The sequence below is a fragment of the Gasterosteus aculeatus genome, chromosome 6 (assembly GCF_964276395.1).
Source record: "Gasterosteus aculeatus chromosome 6, fGasAcu3.hap1.1, whole genome shotgun sequence".
In the NCBI taxonomy this organism is placed as follows: domain Eukaryota; kingdom Metazoa; phylum Chordata; class Actinopteri; order Perciformes; family Gasterosteidae; genus Gasterosteus; species Gasterosteus aculeatus.
Window position 1 is genome coordinate 17,235,312 of NC_135693.1, and position 12,145 is coordinate 17,247,456.

General features: G+C 41.4%; 1 long non-coding RNA gene across 1 annotated transcript; it reads right to left on the reverse strand.

Moving 5' to 3' along the window:
- Positions 1-1,562: 1,562 nt before the first annotated feature.
- LOC144409501 (uncharacterized) lies at positions 1,563-3,957 on the reverse strand. The gene is made up of 2 exons (XR_013467968.1): positions 3,757-3,957; positions 1,563-1,700 (listed from the first exon to the last, which is right to left on the reverse strand). It is a non-coding gene; the product is annotated as an uncharacterized LOC144409501 (long non-coding RNA).
- Between the last annotated feature and the right edge of the window lie 8,188 nt (positions 3,958-12,145).

Consider the following 12,145-nt stretch of genomic DNA (forward strand, 5'->3'; position numbering starts at 1 on the left):
TGCTGGTCCCAAAAGGGCACCGGGCTGTTTGCTCCTCAAAGAGTCGAGTCTGTCAAAGGTGTTGAGTTGATTTGTGCGTACACACAAATGTAGTGTATATATATATCTTTTAAGAGTCCCGAAAACAAAACCGCTAAATGAAAACACAAAAGAGAAAAAACAGTTTTCCGTTATAACGAGATTAGAGAAGCTGCTGCCGTCAAATCAACTTATTTCTGTGTTTTATTAGTTCAGCCTCAAAAACAAGAAGAGCTTGCGCACACACACACACACACACACACACACACACCGTTTAGGTGTAAATCTCATTTTCCTCGGAGGCCTCGGCTGTTTTCGGTGACCTTGTGGAATTGGATAACGTTGGCGGCCTTGGATTACACGTGTAAATTCAGGCTTAATCCGCACGTTTAAACACCCTGCGTGGACAATACAGTCAATGGATCGGTAACCCGGCCTCCCAGAATCCTTTGCTGCGTCCGCCGCTCATTGTTTTTCGGACGATGGGTGTAATCAGTGGGGTTGGATTCATTTTATTTTCATATTCAGGTCACAGTGGCTCAAAGTGTAATTCATCCACTTTAATATTCAGAGGCCGCGCCATGCGCTGCTTTAAATACACCTCAGACCGCCATGAAACAATTAATTACTTTTTATATAACACACACTGTTTACATTTTAACTCGACAGAAATGATAACAATCCACAGACACTTTACGGGCTTTGGAGAAGTAAAGAACATCGTGAATTATTATTCATCACGGTAATGTGTGTGGAAAAGATATGAAATTATGAAATTGTAAAGTTTTACAAATCTTAAACTTTTAGATTGTCTTAAATGACAATCTGAATACTTTTAGGTCTGATACTTGAAGTCAATTTAGCAGATCATACTTTTACAGTGTAAATGCAGGACTTTACTTGAAAGAAAGTCTTTTCATATTTTTGTATACCTACTTTTAGTTACTTAATGATCCAAAAACCTGGACCACAAAGTAATAATACCACAAAGAAAGAATATCCAGAAACTTCATAATCTTGAATTACAAATATACTTAAATAATAAAAGTGCATCATTGACTTCTGTCTGTGTTTTATAATCCGATAATTTTCTGTAATTAAGTAATAACGTTTAATCTGACAGGCCGAGGAGGAGCATATGCAACTACTTCTATAACAACATGTACAGATACGCTATTTACTTACATACTTATACTGATTATGATCGTATGTTGTGTATTTCTCCACACTCAGAGTAGGTGCCACGATGTACACACGCTTTCCCACATTCACACACGTGTAGCTCGATGTCATTGGAGGAGAAGCTTAAATAAGAATGGAACGACATACAAGTACCTCCAAGTCGTAGTCGTATACTAGTTACCTCTTCCCCAGAATATATGAATGGAGATTCATCATAAAATAACAATGACTGCGTATCATAAATGTTGTTTCTAATGGAATAACGTCTTATTTTCTTTTACATGAATAATCTCACAACCTTTAATATTTGTTGGTCAAACTCTCCACTGGTCGAGTTTTCTCATATCTCACTGACGTGTTGCTTCAGATGGAATCTCGCTTTAATTCATAAAATAATAATCACACTTCTGATTTCAAGTTTGAGTCCTTAATGTTTGTTTATACTTGGTTGGCTCCCAGTCTGCAGGTGAAGTAGAGCGGAAACCAGCTGCTCAGCTCCTCTGGAAAAAATGAAAAAAAGTTTTCACAGAAACTTAAAAGCGTACATTTTTTTCCTCATTAATGTACGTGTGTACTTGTGAGTAAATTGGTCTAAACCTTCCACATAACAGAGACCATTTTTCACAATGAAGTATATAAAACACATGTGTTTGTGGGTGTTTAAACAGGAAAACAATGTAGAATGAGTAAAACTATATTTAAGTCTTTTGAAAAGAAAAATCAGATAAATATTAAAACAAATTGGTTTAGAAAAACTTTTGTGATATTAAACTGCTTCCGCCACAGACCCCACCCACTCTATTTGATTGACAGGTGGTCTCCAGGAAGTGCACATTAGAGCCACAACTTCCCTTATAATGGTCAGAAGCCTTGTTTGACTAATTGTTTGTAATCCAACGAGGAAGTTTGTATTTTCCTGATTTTTTTAAAACTTATTTCACCACTAATTTGTTTTCTTTGCACTTTGGACATTTTTAAAAATTCTGTGTGTTTACAAAGGATTTTTTAGGTTACTAATATATTTTATTACGTAACTGAAACAAGTCACCTTTGCTTTCCTCTGGTCTGTTATGTCATCACACCGCTTTAGAGGAAATATTTAAACAAAAAAACATTGTTTGCTTAAAGATTCACCCGGAAAACATGATTTCTACCACCTAAAATAATGATAAAATGATGATGTATTATTTAGCAAAGCGTTCATGGTGTTACTGCAAACAGCCGGCGATTGCACAGATTGTTTACTTTATTTAGTTATAATTTACAACAGAATCTAGTAAAGCAGAGAATTTTGACGTCTTATTTATATAAACCTTAATAAAATTTTCAAGAAGTAATTTTACTAGTTTGTTTCCTCCGACAGGATTGCTGTATTTTTAATAAATATTATTTCAATAATATCTGGCTAAAGAGGGAAGCAAGGAAAAGCTAAATAATTCATTAATAAAACAAAAAACATTTAAAAATGCATAGGAAGTAATTTTACATTACATGTGATGGCTAAAAAGTAAAAATAAATGAATAAAATAAGTTTATTTTTGTTTATTTGGCATATGAAATCTACATACATTCGTTTTTTTTTGAAAGTGTCATTATTGGAAAAAATTCCAGACGGTCAAACTAATTACATTTTTGAAAAAGCGTGAAAAGAGCATCAGTGTAACCGTAACTAAATGTAAATTATGTCCAGTAATCATGAAGCTTTGTCGTATATTCATGTAAAATATTTCTGAACTGTTTAAATGGATTTTTCATTTTATTATTTTATTTATTTTTTTACATTTTTGATTTGAACAAATAAGAAAAATACACAGCTGTCAAATTATGTTTTTTTTATGGTTAATTAAAACTAAGACCTAAAATATCCCATTTTAAGTAGAAATAAATCAATTGTGTTTTCCATAGAAAAAGATTCTTAGAGGACAATCAAACACAAATGTGTATATTAAACTCTTATTTACATGCACAGTAATGCAAATATTACAATATAGATCAACTTAAATGTATTATTTACAATAGACCTTTTTATATTTATATTTAGGACTTTCCCTTCAACACTAAACACAGTGATCATTGCACAAACATAATTATGTAAATATGATAATTAAATATATATATATAAATGTAATTAGGCAAGTCTTGGGTACATTATAATAATAATTAATTTTTTTTTGTACGCTGTAAAATACTGGTTTTCAGTATTTTCGGTTCATTTGATTTATTCTTTTAAACTTCAAATGTTTATTTTTTCAGGTTTTAAAGGACAAACTGAAGGATAATCGCTGCATGACAATTGAGAAAATAACATTTTATTGCAGTTACTTTGTTACATAATTTCACCCGCTAGTATATTTCTGCTCTTGTTTTATGATTTCTGAGAAACGGAAGACTTCAACAGTTATTTATTTTTTGATGCATCATGAAAAAGAGCCCAACACTGATGCTGTTGCTCCTCAGAATAACGCACGGAATAAATCCCTCACTGCGAGACGCGAATGCACTTCAGAAAGACCGTTTCCCACCACCAAGATCTGCAGGAGGAAAGACTTCTCTTACCAATAAAAGCGCACCAAGCAGCTGCTGCATCACCTACCTCCCCGCAGGCGTTACCATGGCAATCTGGCACCCTCAACCACAACGGCCATTTTGTGTCCTCGACCCCTTTTGTAATTTTTTTTATTTTTATAGTTTATTCGCTCACAAGAAGTCCGAAGTGGATGCAGCTGCTCGTGTTCACTGCGACCCTATCTATCGTCTGGAGGGGGACACCTGCGTTACAACACACCCCATGAGTTTGTGTGTGTGCGTGTGCATGTTTTCACCCCCCCCCCCCCCTCTCAGCCCTGCAGGGTCCTTTCCTTTTTGTTCTTTACATTTTTTAACCCAACTGTTTCCAACAGCTTCCACACACCCGGTGACCTCTCAATTAATGCCACGGCCGCGGCCATCTTGTGTCTTTAGACCGTGTGTGTGTGTGTGTGTGTGTGTGTGTGTGTGTGTGTGTGTGTGTGTGTGTGTGTGCACAGATGCATTGTCTATTGTTTGTCAGTTCTCATTTAATTAACAGTCCGTTGGTGGTCAGCGCTTCACTGGTCATTAACTGCTGGTAGGACTGGAAACTCTGGCATCGAGCCACAACTATTAACGTGTGTGTGTGTGTGTGTGTGTGTGTGTGTGTGTGTGTGTGTGCTTGTGCGTGTGTAAGTGTGTGTATTAGAAAGTAGCGGCAGTTGGAAACACAATAGTTCCACACAGGCAACTCCCCATAAGACCAAAAATTGTTCATTTCACTTTTTAGTTTCTGTTAAAAAAAAACGAGATACAATTTGTTAACTGATCTTGAAAAGGTGTTTTTTTTTACTTTTAAACTTTGGATGGAGCTCGGCTAGCTGTTTCCCCCCGCTTCCAGTCTTTATGCTAAGCTAAGCTAACCACAACATCCCTGTACGGAGAGACAGAGGTCTTCTGCACATTTCACCTTTCTGAAAGAAATAAAATCATTTCCCAACACGTTGAACCGTTATAAACCAATGCCGTCTCTTTATACTATACTGGGAGTAGTGGTGGGAATGGGAGCTATTCTGTAGCGGCGTTCTCTGTAGTATTTGTAGATATTTTTAGCGTTGTGTATTCCAGTCTCTGCTTTTGCCCCGGAGGACTCATCTGTTATATCTTGGCCTACAATTATTCTTCTGTTTAGATAAGACATGCTCTGTGTCATCACGATCGCTTGTGTGTGTGTGTGTGTGTGTGTGTGTGTGCGTGTGACCAAGCAAGTGTGTGTGTGCGTACATCAAACACGTGTCTATGAATAACTCTGTTTCTGCAAACATGTGTAAATGTGTGCACATAAATGAGCAATCCTGTGTGTCTCCCTCCCTCGGGCCTGAGGTACGGTGGAGAACATCTGCACGTGTGTGTGTGTGTGTGTGTGTGTGTTACTCTCTGTCGATCCAAATCGGCCATTACAGCTGTCCGGTTGGAACCTTTTGTCTGCAGCTGTGTGTTTTCAGGCTGATGAACCTGAACCTTCCACGTTGCTTCGTCAGTGAAAACACCGGCAGTATCAGCGGTAATGACCCGTGTTGTTCGTGTAGTACTAATCGCGTAGTACTATTTGTGTAGTAATATCGTCAGCGTTGTGGTCCGTACTTCGCAGCCGCGCAAGAAGAAACACAAGTTGCAGTGAATTCCGAAGCAGTGTCTCGGTAGTAACGGTACACAACTGCACACGGAAGTAGTAGTTGTAGTAGTGGTACTTGAACTTGTAATAGTACTTAAAGTGGCAAGTTACGTTTGAAGCAGTGGTATTAGTGGTCAGTGTCAGTACTACACCCAGTACTAGGCTTACTCATTGCAGTAAAGCTGCATACAGTTTATATTGTCACTAAATCCGTTGTTCCTTTTTAAAAGTAGATTTGTTTCACCATATTGCTAAATGTGTTTCTCAGTATAAAGTACATATCGATTCTTTAATCGTTTAAATAGGTGTGGCTGCCTTACTATTTTTTTGTGAATGACAAAGCTAATGATTTTAGACGTATAAATACGTCATAACAGTTGTAACTGTTTAAATGTCTAACCCCATTTCCCAGAGGATCAATAAAGTTTGATCTTATTTCAGCTGCACGTGGGACAGAGATCAGTACGAACATCGTTACTGGTCCGTTTGTAGTCACTCAATCCTTTATTTTCCATCAATAGTGACTTGATTCTTTCTGATAGCTGCAGGTTTTATGATAAATGTGCCCACACGTTTCCGGTGCCTTAATAACTGGTCAAAGTGAAAACTGGTCTCCTGCTGGTTCATTATGATTAATAATCATATCAAGTACGAGTAGCTCTAATTTAAAGACGGACTGCGTGTCTCTTGGTTCTGTGTGTATCTGCAGTAATACTTCTTACACAACCGCAGGGGCACTATCTGTTTCCTTGATGTGTACAATTCATGCATTAGTTTCTGTGGGCACATGTACAGTAATAATGCATGTAAATGTGTGTCCCGTCTCATTGATTCAGCTCTTCCTGTTCTCTGATTGTCATGGTTTCCAGATGCCTGATTATCTCTCCCTCTGAAGTCACCGTACAACAGAGCCTGTGTTCTGTAATAAATGGACATTTATCCGAAACACACCGGGCTTGTTTACCAGCTATCACATCCGGAGGGTTTGCATCTCTATCAACAGGAAGATGGGACATGTTTATGGTTTATTTGCTTGAAACAGACAGGCCGAACCAGGTAGTGATGGAGGTGTCTGCGAGATTTTTATTGAAAGATATCGTGACTGAAGGCAAAGAAAACCCCAGAGATTGTAAAATACAGAGAATAGCAGCGAGCTCGCGGGTTACAGCGTCACCTGGACGCATGTGTGTGCAGTCACGCTGCAGCTGAAACAAGTATTTACCATCCGGAAGAAAAAGAATTGGAACTGGAAATGGAATGATATCAACACAAATCACAATTTCCTGCTCAGGTGATTTAAATTTCAAAAAGTGTGTCTGTCGCTAACTGCACCTGCTAAACGGAAACATATTTCAATATGTTCAATATTTGAAAAAAATGTTAAATATTTCCACCCTTTCGAAGACGGTGAAACCGGATCCGGAGTTCCACTGTTTTCACGGACAGTGGTGACACGTCTAAACATATGCAGAAATGTTGCCCTCGTAGATCACCAGAGGCCTCTAATCTTTCCTGTATTGCAGCTGATTAGTTGCTGCATTCGCTTCCTGCAGCACTTTGAAACCGGAGACGATCGCTCTGGAAACACGACTGCAATTACACCCGAAAAGCTCCCCGACATCCAGCGAGCCGCGGACGCATCGGGTTGCATTTCACTGGAAACAGATTGTAAAGTTGGATCAGGGTAAATCCTTTTGGGACCGATGGTGGGATGAATGCTGCAGGAGACTCGTGGCACCGATAAAGCATCTTATAACAGACGCATGTTTTGTTCTCATGATCGCGATGTAAATAGTCATTGATCTAAAAGGGCAAAGGTTCACGGATTAATCAGAGATCCTGTAACATATCAGCTCTGATCGGAGGATTAGATCAAAGAGTGATAACAAAGATGATGAGGATCATGAAATGTGGTTGAAAGCTCCAGAAAAGCTACTGAAAGGGACATTGAGGGGAGATGTTTAATTGGCGGCTGTGTGGTCAAGAATGAACGGGGTGTCTTCTCGGTATCGGCCAGCAGGCCCGCGCACACGTGTGATCCGCGGGAATCATGTGAACGGCCATTTTTGTTTTATTAAAAAGATGCCACCAATAACTTAGACCGGGTCCAGATTCTGAGGATTCAGCGAATGTCGTTTCGGACCCCAGAGAGCACTTGAGCACATGTGCTGTGTGGCCTCTTTGTGCGTATGCAGCGTACTGTGTGTATGTGTGTGTGTGTGTGTGTGTGTGTGATCCAGATGTGCGTCTCTGTGGGATTAGCACTCAGGAGATCAGGCGTCATCGTGCACAGAGACCCCAAAAAAAAGAAACAATATATTCGAGGAATCGTAACGAAGGCGTCCGCGTACGGCGGCCTTCGTACTTTTGCTTTTGTATGTTTAAAACGTTTTCATGGTTTTTCCAAAGCGTTTGTCGACACAACGTTGACTGTTTTACACGATCACAATCAGCGGTTTCCCTGGACAGCAGCTGGCAGAAGGTCAAAGGCCGCGTGGATTACTGCCGCGTTGTGAGACGGATCGTTTGTCAAATACATGAGCACGATACATGTGGATCCGAAGGGTTAACAGCTTAAAGCCTCTGGTGTGTTTCCAATCAGATGGACACTCAAGAGGCAGCCGATGTTCTCCACTGGTTTCAAAGACACGACGAGGAAAGACGAGATTAACCTGATTGATCTCGAAGTGAAAGTGGAGCAGAGGAGTTAAAAGCGATCACAGAGGTTATAAGAAAATAGAGATTATCACTGGAGATGAAACACAAACAGAGCTTAAAACCACTCGCTTAAGTCGCAGGTCGCTGCAGCTGCTTCTGCAATACACTTAATAACACTTTGTACAAAGTCATTACCTGATGTCTGTTTTAAAGATTATTTCCACAACACCACAACAGTGTACCGAAGCATTTACTGTTTTTAGCCTATTATCTGGCAGGAGGTTGTGTGTTCAGTGTTGGTGTGCGTGTGTGTGTGCATGTGTGTGTCCACGTCTGATTGCATACTGCTCACCCCAAAACGTTGTGTGCTAATTCACGACTGTTTGCAGTTAGGCAGTTTTGACTCTTATTTGCACTTGGCGTTATACATTTAGCTCGAGCTAGTTAGCGATTAGCAGTCAGCAGTCTGGTTGTGTTGTACAGTGAGTGGAGCATTTTAAGAAATGGGCATTTTTACACGGCCTCTGTCTGAAGTTAGAAAACAGCTAATCACAGGTCTATGGCGGCCGGGTTATTACGTTATATTTGGTTTGGTTGAATAGAACACAAACAGAAATGTGATTTCCTGGAACTCTATGAATACTTAACATTTTAATAACAGAGAAAGAAACGTCTTCTGTCGTTTTAAAGTAAGACGTATCTTGTGGACTCGCCGAATGAAGATGTGAATTGTTCTTTGTGAAAGTAAAAATATGGAGTAGTTCTCAATGTTGTTTTGTTACACTCCGACCTGAAAATATAGAAAAATATACAATGTTTTGACGCAGGCTTGTTGAGTAAGTAGGTTCATCCTGTTGTTGTCCCACTTAATGCTCTCATCTTATAGCTTTCATACATTACATTACAAACTGTATAAACCACAAACTCATCACACAGCTGTAATCTGATTGGAGCTCGACGTACAGATGTTGCTGCATGTCAGGGATTTTTATATCTAATCTATAAGAACTAAATGCATGACAATATTACTCTGCCAACCTACTGCAGGTGTATTACTGCTAGTATTTCTCAGAGTATTTCAGCAATCTGATATTTTGTCATGCGCAACATAAAAGAGCATCACGTGGACCCAAATGTTTGCTTTGCAATATTTACGTTAGTTTGTTGTTGGAACACGTGCAACAGTGGACGTCTCCTCTCAGAATGTTTTTAAGGGTAACTTCCTGTCAACAATAGGGGTTAACGAAGAGCTTGTCCCGGAGTGAGGGACGGTTGATCCCTCTGACGGAGCAGGAGGAAGGAGCATGGCGTGAACGCCGCCCCGCCCTTCATGACCCCACCCCCCGACAGAGAGATCATGACCATCGGACGACGAAGCATTCAGCTTACAGGTCAGATTAAACCAACAGGTCCGGATTCTACGATTCACCAGAAAGACAAACGGCTTCCTGTTATTTTACTGTTTGAGTGAAAGATAAGATCATAAATAAATCCTCCTCTGCCGTCTTTATTCCTCTTCTGTCAGATGTAGTGGCTCTTTTAAGGACAAACGTCACGTCGCTCTGCTGTCTCTTAGCTCCGCTTCAGTCTTTCATCTCGTCACCGAACCACAGGGGTCCCTGATCCAGGAAGAGTTAACCTCCACCCTCCTCCTCCTCTGATCCAACAGACGGACATACACCAATTAGGCAGAAGAAGGGAAAGGGAGACGGACGTGGAGAGGAAAAGGAAAGACTGCTGACACAGGGGCAGAGGTCAAACTTAATGCAATGTAATGCTCAGGAACCAAATGAAAGAAAAAGGGGGGTCTGGAGGGGTAAAGGCTGTCAAATCACAAGAAAGACACACAAAGGAGGAGGAAAAAAAACAAGCCGCAGAGTTCAGGCTAAACGCCTCGTAACGCAGAGTGACTAAACTAAAAGAAATGGAAGATGGCTGAGGGGAGAAAGTGTTGGCGGGAGGCCAGCGAGACCATTAGCAAAGTTAGCCCGGTCAGTGCAGCGTAACGACCAAACGCTTTTATGAAAACCCCCATCTCACATTTCACTCCTTCAACAATCCTGCTTTTGACCTTTTGGAGGAGCCGCTCTACAGTTCAGAGAAAGACCTGAAAGAAAAACAAAGGCCTGGAGTGTTCGTATGATACAGTAATATATTATTTAGTTGTTGCTATGGTGACTGGGAGTTATAAACAAGGGATTCAGTCTTTACTTTTCAAATGTGCGGGGCTACATTTCACTTTTGGGATTTCAACCTGACCAAAATGGTCCAGAAAGACATCGGTGAGCCTCACCGTTGCCCTCGGTTACGTCTTCCTCCATTTCATAAAAACACGCGCTGTAGTTCCTTCCCACACCGTCCCGGTTTCCTAAAACCGTATATTTGCGTTTAAAAGATGTACAGTTACAGCTGATAATGCCTCCCCGACAGACGGTGACGGAGCAAAGGTGTAGCTTCTCCCTCGTGTCACTGTTAGCGGCGTCACCACTGACGCTGTCGCCTGCACTGTTAGCATCGTTAGCTTCTCCGGCTCAGCCGTCGCCATGTTGAGAGCCATGTGGAGGCAACAGATTGGGTTCGATTTTTGAATCAAACCCCTTTGAGGTCACATTGCTGTAAATAAACCTTGAGGGGGCAGGAATCTGAGGCTTATATCAGCAGAAACTAAATATAATATTCACATATGTTTCATAAGTGCAGTGACCTGGAACGTTGTGTTTTCATTAGCTTCGAATGAACATTACATAGTGAGCCCTCCTCATAGAATCTGCCGCGTTGCGCTGCCTTGTTTGTACAGTAACAGACAAACCATTTAGACCAAAAGCAGCCAGAGTCGGTGTTTGGCCTTTTTATTCCCGCTAAAGGCCACTAAAGCTCTGCCACCTGCTTGTGAAACAGCTGTAACGGGCTCCACAGAGTGTGAAACCTTCTCGCTTCCGCTGAAGTAGTGTCAATAAGCACGGCCTCTGGGCGCGGCGGTTTTACACCCGTCGACACACGTTACCGTCCTGGGGAGAGGGAGGCGTGAGCAGGAGGGTGGAGTTGGTCACGGACTGCAACAACACAACTAGGGGCCGCTAAATGTAGATTGACAATAAAGAACAATGAGCAGAGCCCCTCAGACAGGAGCTTTCACTGTCACACCAACACGTTCTGTGCAGAGTTAAATCTGTTTGAGTCCCAAACTAAATAGGCTACATGTTGTTTTTTGCGGTTGATAAATATGGGGGACATTGTTTATGTGAGGAGGGGGTCCAAGGGGGTGAGGGGGGGGGGGGGGCCGATATTCACTCCCAGCTTCCTTAGAACAACAGCGTTCCCGAGAGCGGCTGAATAGCATCCCGGGCCGCACGCTGACACCCTGCAGACCAGCCGGGATTATTGTCAAAGCCGGTGACCTGTTTGTTTAACCCCCTCACCCCGAACCCTAAGGGGGGGGTCAAGGTCTTCTTCTTGTTCTCCTCCTTCGTCTCCTGTCCCGCTGCTTTCTCCCCTTCACGAAGTCCTCCTCCCCCTGCTTCCCACGCCGCGTCGTTACCGCGATTACATCACGCGTCGTCAAACGCGCCGGGGTTTTGGGCTCGTCGGGTTTTTCCTGCCAGATGTACAGTCGAGTGTGTGTCTGTGTGTGTTACTTTTTAATGCTTTTCTTTTTCGAAAATATTGTAAACAGTATTGTAAAAGTAAACAATTAGAAACATGAAACTATTGCATTAATAAAATAAGTGCCTACCGATACACCAACCAACACCTCTAACAGCACAGGTTTGGGTCTCTGATTTTAGGAACCTCGGAGCACCAACTGTTGCCCAATAAGAAATAGTTTGACCTTCTTGGAGGAATTAAAAACCTAAATTCTCCATTTCATTGTCTGTGTGGAAGAGAGAGCTGGTAAATACCACAACGCGTTCAGTCGGTAACCGTGTCCGTACTTTGTTTTTTCGATTCGAGCCTGTGGTCTCCAGTGTCCAAATACTGAAATGACTGATTCACGTTTGCTGCATCCGATAGACGAACAGGGCTCCTCACGAGCCGTTTGTCGCCGTGCCGTTGTAGCGTCCTTAATGTTGGTCCACAGGATTATGCTGAGCAGTAAAGCCCCGG